Source organism: Ambystoma mexicanum, chromosome 1p, assembly GCF_040938575.1.
Source record: "Ambystoma mexicanum isolate Mex_15411 chromosome 1p, UKY_AmexF1_1, whole genome shotgun sequence".
Taxonomy (NCBI): Eukaryota; Metazoa; Chordata; class Amphibia; order Caudata; family Ambystomatidae; genus Ambystoma; species Ambystoma mexicanum.
The window spans coordinates 144,085,196-144,100,673 of NC_090921.1; the positions used below are offsets into that span (position 1 = coordinate 144,085,196).

The 15,478-nt window shown below is 46.8% G+C and overlaps 1 protein-coding gene across 2 annotated transcripts in view; it reads left to right on the top strand.

Annotated features, from left to right (window-relative positions):
- Positions 1-906: 906 nt before the first annotated feature.
- The window catches only part of LOC138567244 (zinc finger and BTB domain-containing protein 4-like), a 288,787-nt gene continuing 274,215 nt past the window's right edge, over positions 907-15,478 (top strand). The window contains exons 1-2 of one of the 2 annotated variants that reach the window (XM_069645261.1): positions 907-1,352; positions 3,585-3,653. The gene's annotated coding sequence lies outside the window, so the exon portion shown is untranslated. Of the gene's footprint in view, positions 1,353-1,463; positions 1,755-3,584; positions 3,654-15,478 lie in introns of those variants that run through there. The other variant, XM_069645252.1, reaches the window with a different exon arrangement.

A 15,478-nucleotide genomic window follows, 5' to 3' on the forward strand; every position in this document is an offset into this window, starting at 1 on the left:
CAGCGCAGCCAGCTGCAAGCGCATTTGGATTTTGCATCACTTTTCTGTCACCTCGGAAGCTGCACGTGAATGCCCATGATCTTTTATTCAACTTGAAGCCGCGCTATTTCGAGGCAGTGTGTAAAACAGTGGTATTCAAACATTTTCATTCTGATCTCAACCTGGAAAAATAGTGTTTATATTTTATTCTGAGTAAAAATATAGTTTATTTTTAATTTTTTGCATTTATAAAGCGCACAAACAGCCCGTGGGCCTCGTGTCGCTGTTACATGGATGAAAGTTTTAGTTACAGGGAGCGTACATAATGTTTTGCATGTAGAGACATTACATTACATATTGTCATAGTACACATTACATTATATATTATACCCCACCCCCCATGGTTGGCGCCCATAGGACGTCCAGGGGAGCCAAAGGCTCTTTAAAAAAGGATTAAGGTGACTGTTTTCAATAGAAAATACAAGCATTAGAAACGTATCTTATATTTACATTAAAAACAGTAATCTTAATCCCCTTTTAAAGCGTATGCCCCCCCGCCCCCCTTGACCAGCCCCCCAGTTTGAAGACCACTGATCAAAAATAATGTCCATTTTTTTTCTTCTGAGAACAAAGCCCCGGGATCCTCGGACAGCGTGGCTACGCAATGCTTTTTTCCTGGAACTTAGCCGGCCACAACAGCAACACATAAAGGCCTTTTATTTATTTCTTCTACGCCTCCTAGACCCTATATCCGTTTGGAATCAAGAGGTGTGAATTCCCCTGCCTCCTGAATACTCGAGGAGTGCTGTGGGACTTGAACCCGTGCTACGTCCGAACGGCATCCCTTGCAGCCTGCCCCCTACCGGGGCCGCATCGTAATGCCACGCCCGGGTGGCATCCGAATGCCATCTCGTTAAGGGCCCCCCATCTATTGAAACGTGCGCCTACACGTTAATGCCCGGTCTAATATCCGGGTGTGTCACACCTGGCCGTGGCCGAAGGCGCTATCCGTTTTGTGGGACTTGAACCGAGCCCACACCGCTAACGCCCCACCGCCTATCTGCGACACGAACCCGTGCCTGCCTTGGAAACAGCATCCCGTTAAACGCAATGCCATTTTTGTTTCTTCTTCTGGTAGTTGAACCGCCGACGTATCATGGAAAATCCTCCCCCAGCCCCCACCCTGCACATAGCCCTACAGCCCCCACCTGCCTAAGATCCCATATACACTTCCCCCCAGGCCGCCGTAGCCCGGAACCGTCCCCTCCCTCCCCTGCCTGTGCGGACATGCGACGCTCCCTTCCCGGCACCCCCGAGCGGCTGAAGCCGGCCACCGCTTCTGCGTTCCAGCCGCCATCGTCCCTCCAGGCAAGGTTGGTATCGCAGCAGCACAGTCACACACAAAAAAAAAATCCCAATTCGACGGTCACGGGGACAAGTGGGGCTTGTGTGGCGGAGAGGCGGGCGGGGGCGCAGAGGGGGCTCGGCGGCGGTGGGGGCGATGTGCGTAGCGAGAGACCTGCGCATGTTAACGTGAGGGGGAGCCAGAGCGCGCGATCGAAGGCCCCGCCACGACCGGAAAGTTTCTGCCCCCCCTCTTGCGGCGGCACCGACCGACGGCGGTGATGTCAGAGGCGGGGACCGCGGCCGCAGCGCACACGCGTCGCCGCCGCCGAGAGAGCGCCGCCGGCCGGGCTACGGCACCACACCACCGAGCCGAGACTCCATTTTGGGCCGAGTTCTGGGCACCGCAGACCCCCACTTTGGCATGACAGGTAGGTAGGACCGTCTCCCCCTGCCTGGAAAGGGCCTGGTTTCACCGGCACCGCGGAATGGTCTGTGCCTTCCTTTCCGTGACCCGCGGCGACACTCCTTACTGGGCACCTCTCCAGCTGGGCACTGCCCGGTGCCTGCGTGTTTTAGCACGTTTGTGTGTGTGTTTGTGTCGTCGCAGTTTTGTGCCAGTGCAACCTTCTGGTACAAAATGCCACAAAGCTGAAAATATCATGGGGATGGCAGGGGGCTGGGGATTTCGGAAGCCATTTGAAGAGACAATCCCAGGAAGTGGCCTGCTCTCATTAACTAAATTAGTTATATTCTCTAAATCGCCCCCACTGTCGAACGGTAAATCTCTGAAACCTGCACCCTCTATACACCCCCATGGTCCCACGCACCAATACATTGGGTATGCAAACAATTATGAAATGAGAGAACATCCAAGTGGCTTCAACTGGCCTAACCTAATACCCCCACGCGCCACTCCAATCTGTGCTGCAATGTTCCAGCAGGTGCTGGAAGTCACATTCCTTCCCTTAAATATCGTTTTGCAAATCCCCACTATACCACAGTGCCAAATGACAACTAAAAGTGCCGGTGTCGTCCAGGTGGAGGCCTCGAATACTCTCGGGCCTTTGAGAAATGAAAACCCATTGGGCACCAGACTGACAGCAGCACTTATGCCACAATTGGCCAACACAGGGGCATCTTCCTTCCTTGCTGTCCACCATGACCCCTGCCTGTTGCCTAAAATCACGGACGTTGGTCCCATAGTTAGGAAAGAAGAGATCCCGACCTTGAAATGTGAGGGAGACTTTGCCACATCCAGGAGGGTGGAGACATCAAGAGCTCAGGGGCATCAGATGGTCGCTTTCTTACACCAAGATGAAGAAGTGGCGGGTTGAGTAGCGCCCCCTTTCCCTTAAAGTGTGGCATGCCTGTCTGCTGGGAAGTTCTTTACTCTGGAAGGCACTGGTCATTTGGGGCCTTGGGCGGTCTTTGGTACTGGAGGCCAAGGAAGGACTACCTGTTCAGTGTCATTATTTTCTGTCAACTGTTAACACATTGGCAGGCTTCTGAAGGGCAGGATATGCAGGCAGTAAGGCCCAGGGCCTCATAGTGGCCTCACAATGTGAGGCCCTGACATTAGCCAACCTCGAACGAGGTCTTAGGGCTGAGTTATTTGGAGGGTGTTTTGCTTTATGGCTCTCTGGTCAGGGTGCGGCTATGGCTCCTGATATTGATGTGTTGGATGGCAGGAAACGCTTATGATCTGAAGGGCTGAGTGGGCACTGGGCTGCTGGTAGATCCGCCCATTTCAGTCTTGGCCGTGTGGAGGTGTGCCCATGCATTTTTGTGAAAAGGACGATGAAGTCGGGCCTGGGCGATGAGTCACTGCTGGCTGGTCAGTGTGTGAGTCAGAGGCCCCGCTCTACGGACCAGGGACGTATTGTCCAGTGCCCAGCAAGCGGTGGCAGAGCTCGGGCCACGGATGCACGCACTGACTCGCACCCACGAGAAGTACACGCTGCAAGGGCACACCTGACCCTGCTCTGCGTTTCCTAGACTCCGGGCCGCTGAGCTAGCCACCTCAGGTTAGAGGACAACCGATCTGGTTAATGCGCCTGCTGTTTCAGTAGTCTGAACGCACAGGCGAGTTTAACCACTGGGCCAACTCAACCACTGACCCTTACGAGGTCGAGGAAAAAAATAAAAAAGAGATGTCTGTTATTTGAGTGCAGGACAATATGAATTTGTTTTACATATATGATGACACAATGTAGATGGACCTAAAGCTGTTTACAAAACTCCTCTCATTTCGCTTTCAGGCGGAAATGGCGCTGGTGAGCCTGGTTGATTTCCCCACACGGACCGATTTCTGAAATTGTATCACATAGGTAAGACTTGACTGCTTAAACGTTTCACCATTAGCCGTCTAATTTTATAATGGCGTTAGTGCAATGGAAAAATGAAATGGCAGTCAGTGCCTGAAGACTCCTGTACGTGTGTCCGGGGAGTGGGGGTTCAGCCAGATGACCCTCGGGAGTATGCAGGTCAGGTCGTATTTTCTGAGGACTCGTGTTTGCCAGATAACTGACAGGCAAGTTTACATATTGCAAGTGAAACGATGACTGTGCCGGGCAGCGCTCCTCTGCCACTGGTATGTCTTTGCAGCGCTTCCACCGGCCTGTGCGCGCCATCCTGAGGGGTTCTTTGTTTCATGTTGGCTGTTGTTGGACATTGTGCAATAATTACTTTTTAAAGAAGCGATTTTGAAAGACCTGGAAAGCATAAAAGAAGCATGGGTGCAAAGGCATAACAGCTGGGAAATGATTAATCTAAGGCTTTAGAAGGGCTGTATGGAAGCATACACGTGTGCAGCATGAACGATTATTAGAGGTTTGAAAGGCATGAAAAGAAAATGGTGAATAAAGGACTTTTGGTTACATGAAAAGGAGACATTGGGAGACACAAATTAAACCAGTAGTGTTGCCACCTGCCCGGATTTAGTCCAGACTAATCATATTTTGAGAGCGTTGTCCTGTTACCAGGCTGTTTCCCGAGGCGGCATTCAGAGTTTAAGACACAGAAGCCATTGTCAGCCAGATCGGTTCCTCCAAGCTGTGGTAACACTGTTATTTTTGATAGGCCATATGCATTTTAAAGACAAGCCCAGAAAATAAGTCGTCCAAGCTATTTGGTTCATTTGTGAAAGAAAGGGTCCACTTTAATCCACAGAGTTGCCTGCTTGTTTGAATGCAAAACACTTTTTTTCCGAACTGCACATTTTACTTACAGATATGCAAGACATTATGCTGGACGCCTATTTTCAATAATGTAAACATCAAGCAACATTTATTAATATGCATCCCTGCTTCACAACCACCAGATAGAGAAATGAGGCAGTGGAGGCAAAGAAGCTGTGTTTGTGTTTGCTTTTAAGCCAATGCCAATTTGCTTTGTGATACAAACATTGAAGAAAAGCTAAACTACAAGTCCCAGGATGCAAACCGCTTTTAAATGAACAGCCAGTGCTGGATGTGAAGTGTCAGCCAGGCTATGGCACCACTTCTCACCGCTTTAGACTTTCTTGGAATGTAGTCCCCACTCTGCAGATCTATAAAGCTAATCAACTTCAAGTGACAGATACACTATTATTATTCGGTGTGCAGTAAGAAATTGTGGCAAAAAACGTCTGTAAAAAATTGCTGTAAAAATGTCTCTGGTTTGACCCGGTAAAGGTGCACCCATTATACCATTTAAGAGGAGCAAGTGTGTCCCCTGCTCTCCTTAAATGGTATAATAGGTCCTGGGGTTGCAGCGGTGTCCCCTGCATCCATTACATGGATTTCAGTGGCAAAACCACAGACTTTTGCCGTAATTCTTTGTGTAAACAGACATTTTTGCCACGATTTTAACACATGGTTCATTAGTTGCTATCTTGGAAATTGGTTATCTATATAGCCCTTTCCATAGAACATATTTCTATACAATATCACCCAACTTAAGTTTGTACTCATGTATGCACCTTAAAAGCACGGAAGGCTGAGTTGAGTTGGCTTTGCAGGGATTCAAACCTGCGACCTGCAGATCACAAACAGATCGCAGCAGTGAGCGCTCAACCCGCTGAGCTATTTTACCGGAATTCATGGCATCCATGCCCACATCAAGCTTCAAGACTGCTTCTTGCAGATCTGAATTTCATTGGGAAACTTTAACTTCACTGTTGTGTAAGAGAGCTAGAGCTCTATAATCAGTGGAGTAACTGCTTAAAATGTTAGGGGGGCCATGACAGCTAAATGAAAGGGCCCCCTGCTAAATGAGTGGGAAAAAATTGTGTGCGACCAAAGTTGGAGACAAACACTCTTGCCCCTACCCCCTAAAATTCTTGCCATGCCTATGGTATTGCTCTATGATATGCCTAACAAGTACAACACAGAAAGATAAAATGGGGATATTTAATAACAGGCCATTAACTTCAAAAGGCCAGGAGGAACAGGAAAACATTTCAGTCACAAGTCTGTGTATCCAGCTATATTTCTCAAAATCGCAACCGACCATTCTATTATTGGTGTGCGCTTTCTAAAATGGTCTGAACCACTGTCACCTGTAAGCCATGTGACTTTGTTTTGGAATTTTTGCTTGGTGGGATAGTGTGCTTGCTGTAGTGATTTATCTGAAACCTGCAGCTAGATCTGTGCTGCGGGTTCTTAACGCACTGAGCTATTCCAATCATTCACTAGCGTTCAAAGCTTAAATTAAAGCTTCTAGGAAGGTTTTTACAGCTGTTTTTAAAACTAATAACTATTTTAGAAATTAAATGATCAGTGTCATTTATTCACCTGGCAAAATGGGCCAAATTGATTAATTCACATGTTGTTAAAATATGATCAGCTCACAGGATCCAATTTTGTCAGAATCGGGTTAGCTTCCCATTGCTCCGTGGTCAAAAAATGTATGTTATATAATTTAGTGAAATGTACTTTTCAGGCTTATTTTGTATAGGGATAATGTAGATTGCTTAAAAAAAGAAGAATATATGTTAAATAATCTCCGGGCAAGATTGTTTCTTTCCCTTTGCTATTGTACTACAGACTCCAAACCTGTAAAAGGGGCATGTATTCTAACATTGTGGCAGGGGCTTCAAGTCCGTTTTTTTACTTCAAACAAAGATGACAACCCTAAAGAATCCAGGAGGAGGGGTATCAGCAGAAGGGCGGCTGAGATTTTTATCCCCCACTTTGGAATGCATGAGATAACGTTTTTTTTCTAGTAATGTCAGAGCCATATAACAGGCATGGGCATTTTTGCCTTCAGACTTTGCGAGTGCGACTCTCTCTCAATAACCACAGATCACTCTTAGCATGGGTGAGAATTGTGTATTGATCCGGAATGTGAATGTTTGAAAAGGCACCTTTGTGCTGTTTTGAGCAAAACAATAGCAACTAGAACATTGTTTAAATCGTCTTTACCGATTGCACAGCCGGCGTCCAAATGACATAAGCCTGGCGGTGGCATAGTGCATAGTGCTGGGGAATTACACCATATGCAGCTAAGTGTTGCTGGACCCATCCATCCCACCCCTGCCCTCCCGCTCCTTGGAAGCATCAATGCTGGGAAACCAGGTAAGGTGGAAAAGATTAGGCCGTAAGCCTTATTACACAAACCTAAAACATGATAAATAAGCAAACAACAAAATACAATTGTTTTGGGGGACCAGGGATCAAGTGAGTGGTGCCCCTGCTCCAAAGTAGGGCCAACTCGAGGCTGATCCCTTCTGCCTTATCAGTAGCCTACGACGGCCTATGCGTTCCTGCTGTGCTCTTCACCGTATGATCTTGGCCAGTGTTCCTGCTGTGCTCTTCACCGTATGATCTTGCCCAGCGTTCCTGCTGCTCTTCACCGTATGATCTTGGCCAGTGTTCCTGCTGTGTTCTTCACTGTATGATCTTGGCCAGTGTTCCTGCTGTGCTCTTCACCGGATGATCTTGGCCAGCGTTCTTGCTGTGTTCTTCACGATATGGTCTTGGCCAGTGTTCCTGCTGTGTTCTTCACCGTATGATCTTGGCCAGTGTTCCTGCTGTGCTCTTCACCGTATGATCTTGCCCAGCGTTCCTGCTGCTCTTCACCGTATGATCTTGGCCAGTGTTCCTGCTGTGTTCTTCACTGTATGATCTTGGCCAGTGTTCCTGCTGTGCTCTTCACCGTATGATCTTGGCCAGCGTTCTTGCTGTGTTCTTCACCGTATGATCTTGGCCAGTGTTCCTGCTGTGTTCTTCACCGTATGATCTTGGCCTGTGTTCCTGCTGTGCTCTTCACCGTATGATCTTGGCCAGCGTTCCTGCTGCTCTTCACCGTATGATCTTGGCCAGTGTTCCTGCTGTGTTCTTCACTGTATGATCTTGGCCAGTGTTCCTGCTGTGCTCTTCACCGTATGATCTTGGCCAGCGTTCTTGCTGTGTTCTTCACCGTATGATCTTGGCCAGTTTTCCTGCTGTGTTCTTCACCGTATGATCTTGGCCAGTGTTCCTGCTGTGCTTTTCACCGTATGATCTTGCCCAGTGTTCCTGCTGTGCTCTTCACCGTATGATCTTGCCCAGCGTTCCTGCTGCTCTTCACCGTATGATCTAGGCCAGTGTTCCTGCTGTGTTCTTCACTGTATGATCTTGGCCAGTGTTCCTGCTGTGCTCTTCACCGTATGATCTTGGCCAGCGTTCTTGCTGTGTTCTTCACCGTATGATCTTGGCCAGTGTTCCTGCTGTGTTCTTCACCGTATGATCTTGCCCAGCGTTCCTGCTGCTCTTCACCGTATGATCTTGCCCAGCGTTCCTGCTGCTCTTCACCGTATGATCTTGGCCAGTGTTCCCGCTGTGTTCTTCACCGTATGATCTTGGCCAGTATTCCTGCTGTGCTCTTCTTAATTGTTGTGCCCAGCGTCCCTGCTGAGCTCTTATTATTTATTCTGCCCAGTGTTCATGCTGTGCTCTCATTATTTATTATGCCCAGCGTTCATGCTGTGCTCTTATTATTTATTCTGCCCAGCGTTCCTGTTGAGCTGCTCCTTTTATTGTATTTATTTTAGCTTTTATATTTAGGCATAATGCCCTTGTTCCTTTATATGTGCCCGGCTCAGCGTTTCTGCTGTGCTCATTATTTTCCCAAGCTCTTGTCCTTGTTTCATTAGCCCCGCTTCTATAAATGCCTATGTTGTAACGGGTGAGACGGTGGGTTTATATCCTGCGCAGAGTTTGTGGATTCTGCCACAGTGCTGATGAGAAGGGCATTGTGAGCCAGCTCAACAACTACTTCTCCTCTTATGGGCACAATGGCCCTGAGGGCACATTGGCACCTCTTGGCCTTCCCTGGCCCTCCCCGGCCCCCAGACTGCCCCCCCCCATTTGGCATTTGGTCTTGCAGCCCAGACATTGTTCTGCACCCTTCAGGTATTTGTCGTTTGCTCAAAGGGCATCTGGGACGCCAGTGAGTCTGTATCCCCATTGTTCCGGGTCAGTCCCTCTCCTAGCCCACCCCTGTGTGAAAGGGAGGTGGGTATTTGGCTATTGCCGTTCCTCCTTTCCCCCTACTGTCATGGGTGGAAGGAGGCCGTTGCCTCTTCCCATGGCCACCTCCATGGTTACGTCCCTGGGCCTTCTATCTCGGGGGCCCAGAGTAAACTCAGTTAAAGTGTGTTTGTAAAATGGGCTGAAACTTTGTTAGGATGTGCCTCTGAACTCTGGTCACGCTGTGAGCATGTGATAAGGAGAAGAATCTTACAACTGCCTAAGGGCTATCCAACTGCATGCATGAGATATGAGCTGAGCCTATCGTCTGCCAATGCGATAGTGATTTGGAATACCTTATCCTTATATAGGAAAGTTGCGGGAGCCGACGATATTCCCCATTTCAGAATTCTAACAAATCCTACAACTTCACAAAATGAAGACCTTCTAAGCTGTTGGAGAGCTTCCTGTGAAACCATATTACAACAACTACAAAGAAACTCTTATTCTCAACCCTATTGGAGTAAAGAAAAAAACTACTAGGAAGATTAGAAAGAAACATATGATAAAAGAAGCCGTCATGCTAGAATGGAAAATGCGCCAGCTGAAGCCAAGAAATAAAATGTGCTTCCCAAATACATGATGGCATTCCCATGCAGAAAGAGAAGATTAACATTTCTAAAATTCAGGCTAGACGCTTGGGAAACAAGAGAAACCTCATATCAAAAGAATAAATGTAGTATTAGTCGGCTGTCTAATGAATCGCCTGAAACATTAAAACATTTGGTGATGTCCTGTCCGAAGCTTGAAGATGAAAAAATGAGATGTTTTGGACAGGAGATGGACAAACACGCAACCTGGACGACCGAGGAATGGTGGTCAATGATACATCAAAGCGAAAGTAATAAACTGGTCTTTGCCTTCACAGCCTTCATAGAGATCTTACTAAAATGAATAGCGATGAGCTAAAAAAAATGACCTCCAAAGAATCAGCTGGAAATGTGCTGTATCATAATCTCTATGAGCCGAGGAGAAATAGACCTGCAATAGCTGAAAGTTAGATATAATTTTAACATGACAAGATCAATGAAAAGTCGTTATTGCTGTCTCTTCTTTCTTTTTTAAAATTTTTAAAATTTTAACTTTTTCCTGTCCCCTTTGAAGAGAAGATGGATGTAAATTGTCTTTGGTTTTTTAAAAGCTTGTAATAAACTAAAAAAAAAAGGCCTCCATTTCTCGTTATTTTTAACAATATTCATGTTTGCGGCAGGTGGCGTTCGGCGGGCACAGCTCATAGACATGCAGACGTTTGATCTGGGTGGATGGGACGAGCAGCGCCCCGGGTTTTCCCCATGTCCTCCCATAGTTTTAGGGTGTCCTTCACGCGTATATTCCCCAATGCCGGCATACAATGCTGCGGCCTGTAAAAATACTGGCAGGCAAAAAACTGGGCCTGCATATGTATTACGACGCCATGCTGGCACCTGCATAATAATTGCGAGGCAATGCGGGTCCTGCAAAAAAAACGTGAGGCTATGCAATGTGTCCGGCAGCATCAAAACCTCCAGTGGGCCCCCGGTTTTGGGGCTTCTTCTGCACGCAGTCAGTACCCGCCTGTCTTTCTAGGCAGTCCATGGGGCTGCCTTCACACAGTCAAAACAATATAGTCACGAATTATAGTAATTAGAGTACATTTTAAGTACTTTTGTCACTCGCTGCCGCCCTCTCCCCTACCCAGGCATCGTTAGGAGCAGATGGTTCACAGCTAAACAGCACGTTTACTTACAATAGGAGGAGGGTTGGCAATTCACTTCCTCACAAATAGCGCCGAGTTAGGTGCTTGCGGCTGACAGCTGTTTTAACACTGTGGGTCACATGTCCAAGTCCCAGAAGTGCCAGCCCGCTTGTTCATCTTGATACATTGTGTACCATTACATTGACTAATATTAAAAGGGCTGATAGGATTAGACTAGATGCTTAAAACATCAGTCACTGTGGGGCACTCATCTCTAACTGCCAATTAGGGCTGGGTAGAGTTAGCCAGATGTCAGGGCGATGTATCTTAAAGTAAAGCAAATATGGTTGTACAAGCGTCAGTCATCTTTCCTGTTGGTACTTCTGAAGGCCAAAAGGGCTGGGGAGAACCATTAGGGCTAAGGTGTAGATGGTGACATGGTAGGTCATGGTTCGATATGTCTGGGAACTATTTAGTTTCGGTTGTAACATAGGTGATACTGGTGAGGTTGAAACGAACAGCTACCTGGAGCTTCTTTTCGCTCCATAGGTCATCTGGCACCATACAAACACACATTTGTTATATGCACTCGGTATGTTTAGAAATGTGTAGGAAAGAGAAAACAGGGCACATCCAAGGGACATTTAAAGCATAATTGATCATATGTACTGGTCTGAAAGTTAGAGCTTGCATCTCACACGCAAGTTAGATTTGCAGCACACGTTATGATAGGTCCCGGTTCCCTACCAGCATACCGAGTAATGCCTGTTAACCAGGCGCTTCTTCTAGCTCTTGCTCATCAAACCTTAATTTAGATCCTTGTCGCTGGTGCCGCTAAAATTCTGTTAGCATCAGGAAGCTCTATGAGACTTTGGTGATTTAGGTCTGAATACATATTCATAACGTTTTGTTTTGGCTGGGCCCTACACTGCAATCCGCTCCCTGAAAAGTTTGTAGGGAGAGTTGTTAAGGTGCTGATATTACATACTTGATGGAAATGCGGCTAAGATACTGCAGAGCAGTAAGCGAATGCATGCTTTTCTGTGTGAGTACGTGACGACCCGTCGCAGTGGTGGAAGCAAGTGCTCAGTACAGAGCAGAGCTGCATTTGGCTCATCTTTGCTTGATTGCGCTTTACAAACATAGTGACTGTGGTTCTAATCAACACCCACCCTCTTTCATTGCATGGTGGAGCTCCGGGTGCCTCACACACAAAATAGAATGTACATTAGCCAAAGACCCATTTGCACTATCAAGCTTTTCTTAAAGTCATAGGGCATCCTAAGAAGCCACATCCACTGGGATGGTTCAATAGTGAGTGTAAACAGGCAAACACAGCCTTATCAAGAGCCTTAAAGGCAGCTGATACTGACAGAGCAAAAATCAGAAACAAGTGAGTTAACGAACCAAGAACTCTATCAAATGTCGTAAACGAACCAAGAACTCTATCAAATGTCGTAAGTAATTCCAGCCTAACGCTTTTCCTGCAGATCTTTTTAAGTCACTAGAAGAATTTTGGGCACCTTTTTGTTATTGTTAACTGTTTTTAACCATATGATAGCACTGAGCACTTTTCCCAAACCTTCGTGTCAAGCTATTTTTAAAAAAGGGCATAAGAGAGACACCATCCGCAGATATACTCATATCCTTCACCGATGCACAATTTAAACATTTTGGTAGATTCGTTTTAACTCGCCTTTGGGAGTGGTGTGATAATGGTAACATGTTAAGTGAACTCCAGTTTGGTTTTAGAGCAAGCTTGGGAACAAGTGAACCGATTTTAAATGTGTATCTTATTGTCTTAAATTCTGCATATTAGAAAACATGTAAGATTTACCTTGTATTCATGGACTCCTCAGCACTGCCCTTGACCATGTAACTAGATCGAAGTTAATGGCAGATGCTGAGTTCCATGATTTTCCCACAGATTTAATTGTGCTTCTGGCCAAACTACACCATGACAATTAAGCCTGTTTCCGTTCGTGCAGTATGGGACATTGTACTCCCTAGTTTCGTGTTATAGCTCCTTTGCTTTTCTCCCTGTACATCAATGGTTTATCTGATGCTCTATATAGATGCATGACAGATGGGCCTCATTTAGGTTCCAAATCTATATTGGTTCTTGCATTTCCCTTGCAATGTCTAATTAATGTTTACACATAATTCATGCAAAAGCTTGTCCTAACATTAAATATAGCTAAATCAGCCACAATGACTTGTTAACCTTCTGGGATATCAAGCAATCACAATATATTTCTGAGCACTAGTAAGAAAATTACCTATAGTGCAATCTTAAGATTATTTGTGTGTCACCTTTGCTTCCAATTTAAAGGTGATGAGCATTAAAGAATGAGGAGCCTAAATGCCACAGTCACTTGGTGGCATCGCCCGCTTTGAAAAAAGATAAAAAGCCCAACCTATTGAGAGCCTACTGCAAATGTTTACAATTAAAACCAAAGTCAAAGTAGTGGGCAGCTAAGGTGCCGGGATCTGGGGTTTTGCTGAAAACGTTCCATTAGGCACCCTGGAAAATTCCTTTCAGAAAAAGATGTTAGGTCTTCCTCAGTGGCATCCAATTACGCCTCCCAACTAGAGTGGAATATGCTTTTTTAGTCGATGTTAGAACCTAGTTTCCTTTGGCTGAGGGCTTGGGCCAATGGGAAAGCTGGTCTTAACCAAATTTATATTTTACTAGCAAAGTACCCATAGTCCGCACGGGGTCTGTAAACAGACATGATAACACACTCATCAATTGTTGAAAATCAATGATCCTGCTGGTCCCTGTTTCGTGTCGCGTATCGCTTGATGTGCTTTGCACTCTGAAGTAAACTGCACTGAGAAAAGGTGGGTGTGGCTGGCTGACGTACTCGGGCGCAGACGGGGAGGCGAGAGTTGTCGTGCAGAAGCATTCTGGGACCTTCTGTGCGCTCTCTACACCTGTCGCCTCACCATAGAGCACTGCAGTGCAGTGCAAATATCTCGGAAACGGTGCGTCCTACGGCCTTGAAACGCTTTGTGTTTTGTTCCCCGTGTCGAGATGCTTAAAATGAGCTCTCTCCGGTGCTTCTACGACCACATTGATATTCTGCAAATGTCAGGCAGTCGTCTCATGTGTGGAGGGGCTGAAATCGGTGCGGTGGGGTGTACAAATGCCATGTAGCCAGTAATGTCCGGAAGGTACTAACATGTAACTTTGCAAAATCTTGTGCAGATTGGTGGAACAGTGTGGAATTGCATAAGGAACAAACTAACATATTTTCTGCTTTATGTATATATATATATATATATATATATATATATATATATATATATATATTATGATATATATATATATAGCGATAACATTTTAAGCTCTACCAATATTTGTATGAAAATACCTTGGTTCATGCATATTAAAACCTCCCTAAGCAATATCAATGTAGAGATATACTTAACATGCAATCAATCTTAATTATCAAGGAAAATCTGATTGGGATAAGTATAATCTGTATGGAGGAAATGTCATGATGCCTACTCCCGGGAAGCCAGTTCAGGCCCAGCGTCCCCGAAAGCAGACATCATGTCCCCAGGGAGGGACCCAGCAACCCCTTATAGGAGCTCTTTGGACATTGTCCTGGCGCCTTTGGCGCCAGGCTCATAGAAGGCATCAGTCCTGGCACCATAGGCGCCAGGCTCATTATGGGAGTGCTTGGATGGACTTACCTGATGCAGACCATGCTGCCGGATCCAGACCTCCTTGAGGTCTGAAAGGGACTATTTTACCTATGGGACTATTTTACCACTCGGGCGTGGCTGAGGAAGAATACTTACCTGGAACTACTTTGGGGGCTATTTAAACCACGCCCAGACAGCAGCTCACGCTTCGCGTTGTTCTGCATCTAGCAGCTGGACGCTCACCGTGTCTGCTCCTGCATCCTGGCTCCAGCCACGCCCGCCTGCAACCTGGAACACCTGAAAAGGAAGGAAAGGAGAGAAAGGTGAATAATTGAACTTTACCTACCTCCATCCGGAGTCCGGAACCATCACTCCGACGATCCTGAGAAAAGACATTATTTTTAGAAGCGCATCGCTCGCTGCAGCGCCGCGTTCCACTCGCCTTCACGAGGCGCCCTCGGGCTCTTCAGCGACCATTGGCACTATCCGTCGCCTTTCAGTGCCTAAGGAGAAAAAGAGACAAAACAAAGGTGAGCGAAGGAACAGATTGAGAAAGGCCTGATTCTTCCACCTTAAGACTTACCTGATTTTTGTTGGGACAATCTTTCCACACCTCGGGTCGGCGCCGCTTCTTTGGCACTGCCGTACCCCGTCCCCCAAAGGGGAAAAAGACACACGCATTAGTGGGTGAAAGCAAGATCACTAAGGGAACCATCCATCAAAAAGACTCACCAGAGTTTACCTTCGGCGAATCCATTCCTCTACGCGGATTCTTCATCCTACATCTGAAATAGAGAAAAGGAAAACGGACAATTAAGGCTTGACCTTTTGCAACTGAATACTTATGGCCTCATATCGGAAAAATCAAGCGGAGTTGAATACTCACCAAACCCGAGATCCAGTGAAGTAACTGGAAATCAACGCGCCCCTGCATCGGAAGCAGGATGGAGAGCTCGTCCTTTCAGACTCTAAGGTGAGACTCTACGGGGAATCGCGGAGGGCGTTCGAGGATTGTGAGAGGGGGAAGGGGGGAATCCGACACATTATCCAGCAGACAGTTAATCCCCTTTTCCATCTACAGAAGGATTCTTCTACGGGCCAGACAGGCGAGGTTTGGGGGTCCGGTCCAGTCCGTCTTCCGAGTCCTGCGCATCACCTTAGAGAGGTCATAGCAGTCCAGAACAGGTCGGCGCCTCCGTGGGAATCAGGTGAGCATTACAGAACGCGAAGCCTACCTACAATTTCCCACCCGGGCGCTTTGGAGACTTCCGAGACAGACCAGCTGGCCCAGCTATTGGGGGAATTACGGGCTGAAGTTCATTCCGCTCGCCAG